Consider the following 14,053-nt stretch of genomic DNA (forward strand, 5'->3'; position numbering starts at 1 on the left):
GATCCTGGCTATTAATGGAACTGGACAAAAACAAGCTGTCAGCTTGAGGTTTACAATGTTCAGATGGATTAATTGCTCTGGGTGAGATAAAAGGTCTAGAGCTGGGTCCGGAATGCAAGGCTGTTGAATCAGATAAGGCCAAATTAAAGGGGAACAATATTTGTTAAGGCCAATATAGTTTAATGAGGATTACTTTGCTCTTCAACCTGATTGCTTTCTGTAGAAATTTCTGGATTAGAGCACTTGGTTGAAAGGCATACTGTAGTCTGGGGGGGCCAAACATGGAGAAGAGCATCTCTTGGTGACTCCCTCGGAGGGGAGATCAGGGCAAAGTAGTTACTGCACTTGTTTAGGGGAGAGCCAAACAAGTTACAACAAGGCTGACCCTATTGATGGAAAATCCTTTCTGTCACTTTTGGACTGAGACCACTCATGAGGCCGGAGAATACACCTGCTTAGTTTGTCTGCTATCACATTGGAACTCCCCAGAATGTGCTTTATCAGAAAGAAGTTGGAATAGATCACCCACTGCCACACTCTAAGTGCTTTTCAACAAAGGGGATATGATTTGGTTCCTCCCTGCTTGTTGATGTACCAAACTATTGACATATTGTCCATTTGAATCGCAATTGTTCCTAAAGGAAGCACAGTCTGAAGGCTTTCAACGCTAAAAGAAATGCCCTTAGCTCCAGTACATTGATTTGCAAGTTGGCCTGTATGGTGGACCAAGTGCCTTGGACAGTCTTGCCCAGATAATAGCCCACCACCCCATCTGGGAGGTATCCATGGTCACTATGGCTTGGGGTTGTGACTAGACAAAAGGACAGCCTAGGAGAATATCTTCCAAATGCATCCACCAAGCTAGATCTTTTTTGCAACAATTGATGATCAAAATCAGGTCCAACATGGGTTGGTGTAACATAGACCATTGTGACACTAGAATCTATTGTAGGATCCTCATGTGGAATCTTGCTAAAGGGACTAGAGTTATAGCTGCAGCCATGGAGCCCAATGCCTGAAGGACTAGGTGAGTGGTTACTTTTCTGTTGCTGATTATTTTCTGTACCTGAACTCTGATTTTCTGCAATTTCACAGAGGGAAGAGAGGCTATGGAAGTTTGAGTATTTTGAAGGGCTCCTATGAACTCTAAATTTTGAGCTGGGGTTAATTTTGATTTTTCATAATTTATAGTTATTCCTAGGTAACAGCAAATGTGGAGTACATGGTCTCTTGAGTCTATCAATTTATGCCTGGTCGGGGTGATAATGAGCTGGTCATCTAGATATGGAAACACTCAGAATCCCTGCAGTCTCAAGTGAGCTGATACTATTGCCATATACTTGGTGAACACTCTGGGGTCTATGGTGAGACCAAAGGGCAGAACTCTGAATTAAAAGTGATTGGGTCTCAGCCAGAAGCGGAGGAATCTTCATGATCATTTGTCCATCTTTATATGGTAATACACATCCTGAAGATCTACTGAGCACATCCAACCATCTTTTTACAAAAATGGAAGAATGGACTGTACAGTAACCATACGTAATTTGTGTTGGCGAACAGATTTGTTCAGTACACTTAGATCCAAAACTAATCCCCTGTCTTCTTTGGCCCAACAAGATTCTTGAGTAAATTCCAGACTCTCTCTGGTCTGGTGGAACTTATTGAATTACTCTTTTTTTCTAGCAGTTTCTTGATTTCTAGAACTGCTTGTTCCTTCTGACTGGGTGGAATGTTGGGGATTTTCTTGCATAAGGCGGGAGGAAGGGAAAAGGGAATTGTATAACCTCTGTATATAATTCTCTGCACCCAAGCATCCAGTGTTATTTGTAGCCAGGCATTTTGGTGCAGGGATAAGTGTCCCCAACTGCATCCAGAGGAAGACAATCTGGCCTCCTTTCAGGAGTGCTGGTAAGGCTTACCAGAGAGAGAATTTCTGAAACCCCAATTTTGCAGGCCACCTCTGCCACAGGGGTGGCATCTTCCATCAAAGTCCCCCCCCCCTCTGGCCCTGGGGGAACTGCTTCCACGTGTGTCCTGAAAATCCCCTTGGGACTTTCTGAACCACATTTTTCCACAGCTTCTCTGATTTCTAGAAAATGGTCATTGAGGAGAGAACCAAATGTACACTCACCACAGAAAAGGTCTTTCCATCTTTCTCACACTTGGATAACATTTCTCTAACCTTTGGACCAAACAGGGATGATCCGTCAAACTGTGCATTGATGAATGGAGACTTAAATGGCTCCACAAAGTCACATAAGTGCATCTAGGTGTGTCTCCTGATGGCAATGCCTGAACCCGCTGCTCTAGCGGTCCCTTCTGCTGCATGAGTGATGAAGCCTCATGGACGAATTGAACACAACTCCAGGGTAGCTAACTGGGAAGCCACTTTCTCTTGGATATCCTCAGAAATAGTTCCTGTGAGGGAATCCAATAACTTCTTGACCAGATCCCTCTGAAGTCTGGTGAAGTGTGCCAAGTAATTCAAGGACCTTAAAGCAAAAGTCGATGAAGCATAGACCCACTTCCCAAACTTATCCATCTCCCGAGACTCTCTGTTGGGTGGAGTGATAGAGGAACTCTCCTCAGCCAGTTCCTTTTTTGTGACTGCTGCCATGACCATGACATCCAACAGCTAAACCCTTGGCCAAGAACCGTTTGTCTTTAGGAGTGGACAGAATTTTATCAGGTCTCCCGGGGATAGGTTCTATGGTATCAGGGGCCTTCCATGCCCACTGAGAGATCAGCAAAAAAGCTGAGTGGCCTAGTGAGCTAATTCAGTATGTCATAGTTAGCAGAGTCCCAGGTTTGAGACTTGGCAGGTTGATCATAATTCTGTAAAGATGTATCCACTTTCAACTTCTTAGACACCTTCCGAACAAAAATCTCCTCTCATCATCACAGCATGGATTCTGACTACATCATAGCACTACTACAGCTCTTCTAAGTTTCACTAATACTATAAATAAATTCAGAGATGATGGCAAAATAGTGTCTTCAGTTTTTTTGGACATGTCTAAAGCATTCAATACAATTTCCCATCCTAAGTTACTGTCCACTCTGAAAAATCTTAATATCAATCCTGATGCTGTTAACTGGTTTTAAAGTTGTCTATTTAGCCACCAGCAAGCTGTAAAATAGAAGCAAGATCTATCCCCACTCCTTCCTTTTACACTTGGAGTCCCTCAGGGTTCAATCCTAGGGCTCCTCCTCTTCAGCATATTTGTAAATGATCTTAATACTGCCTCCTCTCAAACATCTATCATACAACATGCAGATGATTCAACCCTCATATGTACAGCATCCACAATAACTCAACTTCTTTCAGTCACACAAAAAGCTTTCTCTGATATTGAAACTTGGCTAGCAAACTCACAACTCATTCTCTACCCTAATAAAACTAAACTTATGATCTTTCATTCATCAAAATCTAGGAACCTCCAAGCCAACTTTTATATCACTGCCAGTAATAATACTAGGATTTTCCCAAATTCCCAAACAAAACTATTAGGCATCATAATCGACAACATACTAAAATTTGACATACACATTTCTAACACAATCAAAAAGGTTCACAAGAGAATGGGAACAATGTATAGAAACAAAAAATTCTTAACAGATGCTGCAAGATTAGCCATAGCTAGAACCCTCCTTCTCTCCTCACTCTTATATGCAACCCCTTACGTACCAATCTCAAAAAGTCAGAACTAAGTAAATTAGAATCATATTATAATAAGATCGCCAAATTTGCAACAGATTCCACATATTCAACCCATCACTGTCAATGCTTAAAAATGTTTCTTGGTTGGAACTACCTTATATTATGAACTATAACCAGTTAATAATGGCTCAAAAAATAATGCACAATCCTGACAACGTATCTTCCCTAAAAATTCTTCTACAACCCTACTCTAACATTCATACTCTTTGATAATCTAACAAAGACTTACTCCAAGTAACCAAAGTATCCAATACAGCAGGCAACTCTCTTTACTCTAACTTTGTTGCTAAAAATTGGAATGCCCTTTGTGAAGATAGGTGAAAGCTGCCAGCCTAGCCAGATAGAATTCTGTAGATAATTCTGTCATTTGTAAATATTAATGTAAGTCATAGGCTTGTTCTCTTAAATGTGAAAAGTCTGCATTGGATATTGAACTGCAAAAATGTAACAACAGTGCACTCTGCTGTAAGAAAGCTAAATCAGGCATTTTGTGACTGTCTTTGATGTAAAAATTCAGAGCCGATATGTCTAGGGGGAGGCATCCTACCTATTGTTTTATGACCAGAGTTAATGGCTAGAATTTGCATGTATAAATGTCCTTTATTGCTCTGGTTTCTGACCAGGTGTAAAGAATGTAAATGTAGTTTCTGTTAGCCTGGGAACACCAGAGAAGTGTGAAGAATGATGTCATGTGAAGTAGCTCTGTGTTATCAATTTAAAGAGAGAGAATCAGAGAGCTCAGAGCATTTTGTCTTGAGAACATCCAACATCACCAGCACTGCCTGCTTCTATATGTAAGTTATTTAGAACTGTGTTTTCTCTTAGATATAGCTAGGAAATAGGAAGATTAGACTAGTTTGTTTTACTGTGATGTCAGAATTTTTCTCCGGTATTATTTTAAGTATTTCTCTGTGATCTCTGAACTCTTGACTAGCACTGTGTAGTAAGATGTATTATCTTGTGTTTTTATTATTTATTATTAAATATTTTTAAACCTTTCAACTGTGGCTGTTTTATGTATAGTTAATTTAGGCTATAGAGTACATTGCATGTATATAGTGATACTGTACCAAATTACTCTAATAAGCCTCGACTGTTCAATCACACTTACTATTTGGATAATAATATTGCACAGTAATAATTGGACACCCTTTCAGAAGGACCTTTGAGTAGTTGATATTAGTGGGTGGTGGCAGCTGGTACTACCCTTTACACTGGGTAGAAAAGGGGCACAGCTGGGGAATCTATGCCAGCCTTCCCCAGGAGTGTCTGTGTGGTTGTATAAACTCTTATCTCAAAGTGTGTGTGTGTGTGTGTGTGTGTGTGTGTGTGTGTGTGTGTGTGTGTGTGTATGCACGTGTCAGCTACTTGGGTAGGGACACAAAGCACTGGTTGGACAGAGATGGTTCTGGAGATTTTAGCTTGCCCACTAGGCTGAAATCTGGACCCAATAGCTGTGCCAGTGGGGAGTCTTATTGGGGACCTGGAGAGAAAGGGAGAAACAAGCCCCAGACTGACTGTGATGTCTGTGTGCTTTTAAGGGAAATTGTACTTTACTATGTGTATTTATCATCCTTTCTCTATATGGATGCCCCTCACTGGTGATAGTGGTGATGATTGAGGCTCCTTGATTGCTGGGCTAGTGCACAAGCATCACATATTAATTGTTTGGCAGTAGTGGGATATCCACCCCACATATTAATTGGTTGGCAAATACTAATTGGCTTGTAATGGTGTGGGTAGAGTGAATTCCTGTAGCTTGTGTACAGTGATCACTGAAGGTGTTTTGTACTCTAAATAAGTCACGCAGTGAATACTCAGAGCTCATATCACAATTGTTTTATTTCTTTTGTTAGCTTAGTTAGTCTGGGAGAGCAGGCAGCATGTCAGCAGAGGAGTATGGAAAGCTGACAAGGAGCCAGCTGGCTGAGATGTGCCAGGCTAGTGGACTGATGCATGGAAACCTGACTAAGGCAGATCTGATTGCAGCCTTGGTCACAGCCACATCAGAAAACAGCAACCAGCAGGATGATCAGACTGGCAGTGGAGATGTACCACCCTCAGAGAATGGACAGCTCAGTCTTTCTGCAGATGGCTTAAAAATTCATCTGGAGCTAAAGAAACTTGAGTTGGAGGCCAGACATTTGGAAGTAGAAGCAGCTGAGAGACTGAGACGTCTGCAGGCTGAGGAGAATGAGAAACTGCTATGCCTGGAAGCTGAGGAAAAGGAGATGCAGGGGCAGCATGAGAAGGAGATGCTGACTCTTCATAAGAATCATGGAGGTAATGGGGAAGGGAGTAACTAGACCCCAGAAGCAGAAAAGGTCAGTAAAATTTTCTGCAGTTTAAAGAGGGGGATAATTTTGATAGTTTCATTCATATTTTTGAGAGGGTATGTAAACAGTATGATGTTGACCAAAGGCTCTGGGTATGGTTCCTGACCCCCTTGCTCCATGGTAAAGCTGTAACTGTGTTGTCTAAACTTGCTGATTGTGAATATTTTAATTATACTGCTGTTAAAAATCACTTGTTAGAATGTTTTAAGCTAACACTTGAAACGTATAGGAAAAGGTTTCGTGGGCATAGACGCAAGGCAGATGAAACTTTGTATGAATATGTTACTGAACTGAGCACTTATTTTCATAGGTGGGTGAGTGGATGTCAGGTCACCATTTTTGAAGGGCTGGCAGACCTTTTGGTGAGGGAACAAGCCCTTAGCATTTTGCCTGAGGAGATGAGGATTTGGTTAGCTGATAGACAATGTGCTACTTCAGATGAGTTGGGGAAGGAGGGAGACCTATCCCTAGCAAGCAGGGCATCCCTGTACAGGAAAGGGGTTCCCAGTACTTCTCATGTGTCTAAAGGGACCCATGATGGCAGCCCAGACTGCCCCAACAGAATCTGCCAGTAGCAGGGGAAGCCACTAGTCCAGGTACATGTCCAGGACCCAGGGTTAAATGTTTTGAATGCAAGCAGTGGGGCTATGTGGCATACAGATGTCAACAGAGGCAAGGTGGGGAACAAAAGGTGAGAGCACCAGTAAGTGGGAAAGACAAAATGCCAATAGTAGGTTGTCTTGAGACAACAGGGGTACTGAACTACCATCCTGCAGATGTCCTGATAGGGAAGGATTTGGATGAGGCAGTACCATGTGTTTATGCAGTTACACGCAGTCAGGCTAGGAGACAAACATGTGGGTCTGGTAGCTGGGGGGAGAACCAGACAGACTGCATACTTGCAGCCAGGACTGGTGAGGTGGTTACTTCAGGGAGGGAGCTACTCTGAAGCAGTAAGACTGAATGTGAGCCACAGCTGCTTGTGGGTACTGATGTTCCCTTGGACAGAGTGACTGCAAAGGTAGAGGTGAGTAGTAGAACCCAGACTGACAGTGAGGCCCCACTGTCAGAGGATGCCAGACTTCCTGTGGAAGGGGAGCTGGTAAGAGTTACAAAGAGAGAATTGAGACAGGCTCAGCTCTCAGACCCTACATTGCAAGCCCTGAGGCAAGTAGCTAATGAGGCACCTGATTCTCAAGGGAAGGGGGATTTGTATACTAGGACAAAGGGTTACTGGATAGAAAGTGGACCCTTGAGGGAGGGCTAGAAGGTGAGAAGGTACAGCAGTTAGTAGTGCCTAGAGTCTGCCATCTGGTGCTTCTAGCTATATCCCATGATATTCCATTTTCAGGTCATATGGGCATAAAACATACAAAGAGACGTATTATGCAGAACTTCTATTGGCCTGGAATTTCCAGAGATGTAACAGGGTACTGCAGGACTTGTGAGCAGTGCCAAAAAGTAGGCAAGGCAGGAGACAAGGTGAGAGCTCCTTTGATGCCTTTGCCTGTGCTTGAGGAGCCATTTCAGAGGATAGCTATGGATATTGTGGGGCCTCTGAGTACTCCAAGTTCCACAGGGAAAAAGTATATTCTAGTGGTAGTGGATTATGCATATCCTAGTGGTAGTGGATTATGCTACACGATACCCTGAGTCAGTGGCTCTGTCCTCCATTGAGGCAGAAAAGGTAGCCAATGATTTGTTAGAGATTTTCAGCAGGGTAGGTTTCTTAAAGGAAATGCTGACTGACAGAGGTGCCAATTTCATGTCAGACCTGCTGGCTTGTCTGTGGAAGTACTGTGGGGTGAAGCACCTGAAGACAACCCCCTACCACCCCCAGACTAATGGTCCAGTTGAGAGGTTAAACTCTACAATCAAGTCCCTGCTACGGGCATTTGCAGACCAGTTTAAGAGGGAGTGGGACATATATTTGCCCCATCTGTTGTTTGCTTACAGAGAGGTTCCCCAGGAATCCACAGGCTTTTCACCCTTTGAGTTGCTGTATGGGCATAGGGTGAGGGGATCTCTAGATTTACTTCGAGATGAGTGGGAAGGTGAGTGTGAACCTCACAAGGAGTCTGTTGTGGCATATGTCCTAAACCTCAGGACAAGACTCAGAGAACTCATGGGCTTGGCACAGGAGAACCTGGCAGAAGCCCAACAACAGAAAAAGGTATGGTAAGACAGGAATGCTCGAGCTAGAGAGTATGCTATAGGGCAGCAGGTAATGGTTCTCATTCCTGTCAGACACAACAAGCTGCAAGCAGCTTGGGAGGGACCCTTCAAGATGGTAAGAAATGTAAGTGATGTTAATTACATGGTGGAACTGCTAGACAGAAGGCAGGACCATGAATTGTACCATGTTAACATGATGAAACCTTACCATGATAGGGAAGCCCTTGTGCTGAGCATTTGCAGTGGATTTCAGGAGGAATCTGAGGGAGATCTGGTGACTGATCTCCTGAGTCAGGCTCAAGCTGACACCTCAGTGGAAGGGTGCACCCCCCTGGTTCAGCACCAGGTGGATACAGGACCCAAGGGCCTATTAGGCAGGCCTCTTATAGGGTGCCTGAGAGAGTCAAACAGACTCTGAGGGAGGAGATACAGGAGATGTTGGAACTAGGGGTGATTCATGAATCCAAGGAAACGTAGGAAATGACAGACTTAGTTGATCGATCAAATAACTATTTCCTATATACTGTTTTTATGCATTCTTGCTGTTGTTAGAGTATATGTACATATTTATGGATGTATGAGTATTTATTGTTTATATGCTTTGTGTGATTTGTTGTGTGCTTTTTACATACATTTTTCATCAATTTACTTTGTCACAGTAGATAGAGCGTTAAATTGAGATGGAGTGTCATATGATGGGAAAGAACTATGTGACTGGGCTTTTTAAAAAAAAGTGTTGGTATATTTAAGTAGATTTATGTGTGCTGTTAAATATGAAGATCTGATGAAGCAAACTTAATGTTTGTGAAAGTGCTTACCAAATTTTACATGTTTATTGCTACATTAAAATGTTTTATTGGATTCTAACTTGGGGTTGGCTCTATTTTGTGTTTATCTGCCGTGAGCTGCTGGAAGTATACTTTTTTGATCTTTTACTTGGTGCCTGTATTGTACAGCAGCATTCTTCTGTGTGGTTTTACTTTTTTGTTAAATATAAAATAAAAATAAATAAATAAATAAAAACTGAATGAGTTCTTCAGTGGGCAGTCACCCAAGAGGTAGATGGTCGAGTGCCAAAAACCTGCAGGTACACTGACTTCTTGGGAGAAGGATTTTGGGACTTCCAGTCACTCCTCTGCTTTAATATTTCCAATATTTCCAGGATGTCTCCAAAGGAGACATCATCAGGGGTGACCTTGGGGATCCCTCCTCTTCATCATAGTTGGTCTCTTCAGTGATCAATTCCTGTGAGAAAGCCAAGTGCTTCCTCTTGCACTTTTTCTTCTGAGGAACCTCCTCAGTGGGATGATCTGGGGAGTGATAGAACTGATAGAAGAAGAGGGAATTCCCATCTTGGAATCCTGTGGTTTTAGCACCTGCTGAACCAGTGGAGGTACCGGTTGGATATCTGGGTGGAAGGAAGGCAAGAGTATCTGCTCCAAAGTGTAAGATACTGAATGACTAACTGCTGCAGTCAAGGCCTTCTCCATAGCCTCAAAAGCTGGCCCACCTGAAGAGAGAAGGGAGCCCAGAACTGAGAAAGGCTACCCTGGAACTGGTCACTCCCTGCTCTGAGGAGACACCTCCCGAGGCTGAAGCCAGAGCCGAACTGATCCATGCTGAGGCTCCAAGGTGCAGAGAAGGCTCTGAAAAAATAGGAGTCAGCACTAGTCCCTCAGAGCTGACAGGACAGATACAGCTCCAGGAGGTCTTTGGTTCCAACTGAACCGAAGAGCACAGAGTGAGAATCGGATCAGAAGACACAGGCATCATTGGCTCTGATACATTCAGTGCTTGGAGACTTGGAACCAAGGCTCTAAAGCTTCAGCTGAAGTTGGAGGAAATGTCTGAGGGGTAAAGGAAACTTTGGATTCAAAGCCCGTGCGGGCTGGAGCCATAGCAGAACTTGTCAATCCTCTCAGCCAGAGTATCTTATTCACCAGTCCTCTCCACATCATCTTCAGTTAGGCTTTTGGTGGAATGGAGAGACAGAATGGAAGGCGATTTTGGCCTTTTTAGAAAGGGAAAAGGCAGCCTATCTGGAAAGAAGTCAAAAAAGGGTGAGCATGTAATTCTAGGCAGTGTCAACCAGAAATCTCTGGTGTAGAAGACTTCATCTTATCCTGCAGGTTCGGTCCCAAAGAAGGTGTAGAAACCAGTATCTTTTGTACTATGTCTGTTGGTTCTGAATAAAATGTAGAAACCAAAGACTTTAGCTTTTTTGTAGACAGTGCCAAGGGAGAGGTTGGCACTGACACACTCCTTTTCTTTCGTTCCACTGAAGATTTAGTGGAGGAAGAGGAAGAAGAAGGAGATGACACATCAGATTAACTTTTAACTTTTTCAGAACCAGATATGGCCTCACTAAAAGCAGATGGGATAAGGCCCTTCAAGATTAATTTATTTTTTCTTTCAACTAAAGCTCTGTGGCTGAAGGAATGGCATATAGAGCAGGTCTCCTGAAGATGGAGGGGGCCTAGACAGTACACACATAAATGTGCATCCTAAAAGGGTATCTTGTGCCCACATTTTTGGCACTACTTAAACCAAGAAGGGGCTTTAGATTTATCAGCCATGTCTTGCTACAAGACAAAAGACTGCAAGCAGGCCACACAGTCATACAAACACACATGCACTGAAGAAGAATAGAAACTACCTTTTTTTAAGAGAGAAGTCAGGAAATTTACACAGGGAAAATATTATCAACAATGATAGTCAAGAATATGACAGTATGACAGAGAAAAGAGACAGAAAAGTACACAAAAGTGCAGAAGAGGTTCAAAACTGTGTAAGATAAGGTAACGGCGAAAGAGACTACTGAATAGTCAGAAAAAGCAAGAAGAAAACAATAAACTTTTACTTAGCTTGCTCAAGAGTAAAGGTAACCATGTCTGACACAAAAAGCAGTAAACGAGATCTGAGGTAACAGGGAAAGGACCATTGTGGGTAAGAGCTGAGCTCGAGAGTTTTTGGCTTCCGGGAGCTGTAGTAATGGCCAATTTGGTTCCAATATTCAGAACCGAATCGCATATATCGACGATAAAATTTAATTTGACAACATCAAATCAGTTGTTCTATACAGAGAAATTTGTTGAATTACTCCTCTTTATGTGATGGTAAAGGATATGGTGACAAGAAAATAAGACTGATATCTGTAAATGCTGTTTTGTTTACTGACCACCTTTGAGGAAAACTATAATATGGAAATTACTAAATAAGCTTTTGAAATGAACCTAGCAGTGCAGTGACAATTTCTTGTATGTTACTTCCCCATTTTGTACATTCCTTGTTAATAAACCTCCATTTAAAAGTGAAAAGCAGTCTCCAAAGAATGTTCATTTTATTGCAAGCACTGCTAGATGCTGCACTACTTAGATTAAGAAAAAGTTTAATTCTGAATTATAGAATATGATAAGAAATGCCAACAAGCTTTTAAAATGAATTTGATTGTGAATTGTTTTGTTAATTTATGTGTATCAAATTTTCAGCATAAGTAGACATTTTAAACTGCTAGATGCTTTAAAATCATTACTTGTATTTTCATTTTCCATTTTGTTTTATTTAATGACAGACTGAACTGTAGAACAATGGACGTGCATGGGACATTTTATCTAGAGTCACCAAAGCTGCTGGGCTGAGACCCAGATTGGTGTTGATTTGATAAAAGCACGTATCCCTGGAGGTCAGCACTTGTCAGCATGTATTAGCTCTAGAATTACCACAGTTATCCAAGTAATGGTGGAGCAATCAAAGGAACCCTGTATTTTCATTGTAGCATCCATGCGCACTGAAACTTACATGGCCTAATCTTTGAGAGAGGCATATGCTACTGGCATGATCAACCAGATAACAGAGACCAGTTGGTATAATGATTAAGTTCTTTGCCTCCCATATGCAAGGTACAAGGTTCAATCCTGACCTCTGACCAATGCCTGTTTGGAGTTTGCATGTTCTCCCTATGTTTCTGTGGGGTTCCTCCCACCTCCGTAAAACATGGTGAGTTTTTCCCATCTCAAATCTCTCCAATGAATGGAGCTGTAGGCAGCAGCACAGACTCTACATGGTGCCCTATAGGAAGAAGACTTGTGCAGACCAACCGCTTTGGGCATCTATCGTGCACAGTATTCTCAATATAGGAGAACATGGATCACAGACTGCATGCCATAGCAGGGCTAGACACTCAATGGTGTAAAATATGGCTTTAGGTAATTTGGTCATGTTGACTAATGTCGCTAAAATAGGCATGGCTGGTTACCGGTGATAAGTGGGTTGAGGACCCAGCCTACTGTGACCTACACCAGGGATCCATGCTAATGGTGGGAAGGGTGTATGTGCCCCAATTGGCCAGTGTGTGCCCACCATAAAAGCCCAGCATCCCTGGATCAATAAGCTACTGGCTGTCCGGTGTCTAGTTGCCTGGGTTACCTGGGATAGCTCTGTTGATCAAAAGCTAGAAGGGAAACCTATCAACCTGACAAACATGAACTGAGAATTGCTACACGTAATGTAGGTTGTCTGACAGGATGCGATTTGGAAGTGGATAACATGATGATACAGAGGAGGCTGGACATTCTATGTATCCAAAAGACTAGATGAAAGGACAGTGCAGAAAAGCGACTTGGCTTGGGATCTAGAGTCTACTACTCAGGAGGGGGACAGGCTAGAATTGGTGTGGGAATTATGGTAAGAGAGAGGCTTCAGAAGGCAGTGAGGGATATCATCAGAATTAATGACAGACTCATGGCAATCAGACTCCAGTTTAACAATAGGGCAGTATTCGTAATCTCATCCTATGCCCCACAGCAGGGTTGTAACAGTTGCAAGACCTACTAGATAAAGCAGGACAACATGAATTTGTGTTGATAATCAGTAATATGAAAGTACATATCAGGCCAGACTGGGCAGGATATGAGAACTGCCTGGGTCCACATGAGTGGGGCAACAGGAATAAAGAAATAAAAGCCTTTCTAGACTTCTGTTTGGCAAATGCCTTGATTGTAGCCAACAAATGGTTCAGAAAGAGAGACAGTCACAAGATCACACATAAGAGTATTCAACATGCAACTCAGGTAGACTTTCTCCTAGTAAGAAAAAGGCACTGGGGTAGAACCCATGATTGCAAAGTTATCCCCAGTGAAACAGTTGGCCTACAGCATAAACCACTGGTTGCCACAATCAGCTGCAAGCAGTGGTCAGAGAAGACCAGGCTGAAGACCTGGTAGTCAATTGCAGAGAAAGTACAACACTTCAAGGAATTACTGAGGGCTCTAGCACCCCAAGAGGAGGAGGACATAGGTGAAGTTGAAGAAGAATGGCAGCACCTCAAAACAGCATTTGTTAGGACTACAGAACAGGTATGTGGCCTAGCCAGGTATGGAAATAAGTTTCATAAGGAAAACTGGTGGTGGAATGCAGAAGTCCTGGAAGTGATCAAAAGAAAGAAGGAGTGCAGGAAAAAATGGGAGATAGAAAAGACCGACCAGACTAGGAAGGAATACTAGTTGACTAACAAAGAAGCTGAGAAAGGAGTTGCAATAGCAAATAATAGGGCACTGGAGGCACTTTACAACTTCTGGAAAGTGTCTCAGTAGGTGATTCAAAGAAACTATATCAGGTTGCAAAGCAAAGACAGAAAGATAAAGAAGATAGTCAGAAGCCCTTCATAAAGGATGGCAGAAATAACCTGCTCACCAGTCCACAGGACATCAAAGGCATATAGAAGGAGTATTTCCAGCACCTTCTGAATGAAGAAAACCCCACAGAAACAGCCTACAATGAGAGAAGAAGAGGAGCCCACCTTAGAAGAAGTAAGAATAGCACG

This window comes from Protopterus annectens, chromosome 6.part0 (assembly GCF_019279795.1).
Source record: "Protopterus annectens isolate FY-2018-M chromosome 6.part0, PAN1.0, whole genome shotgun sequence".
Taxonomy (NCBI): domain Eukaryota; kingdom Metazoa; phylum Chordata; order Ceratodontiformes; family Protopteridae; genus Protopterus; species Protopterus annectens.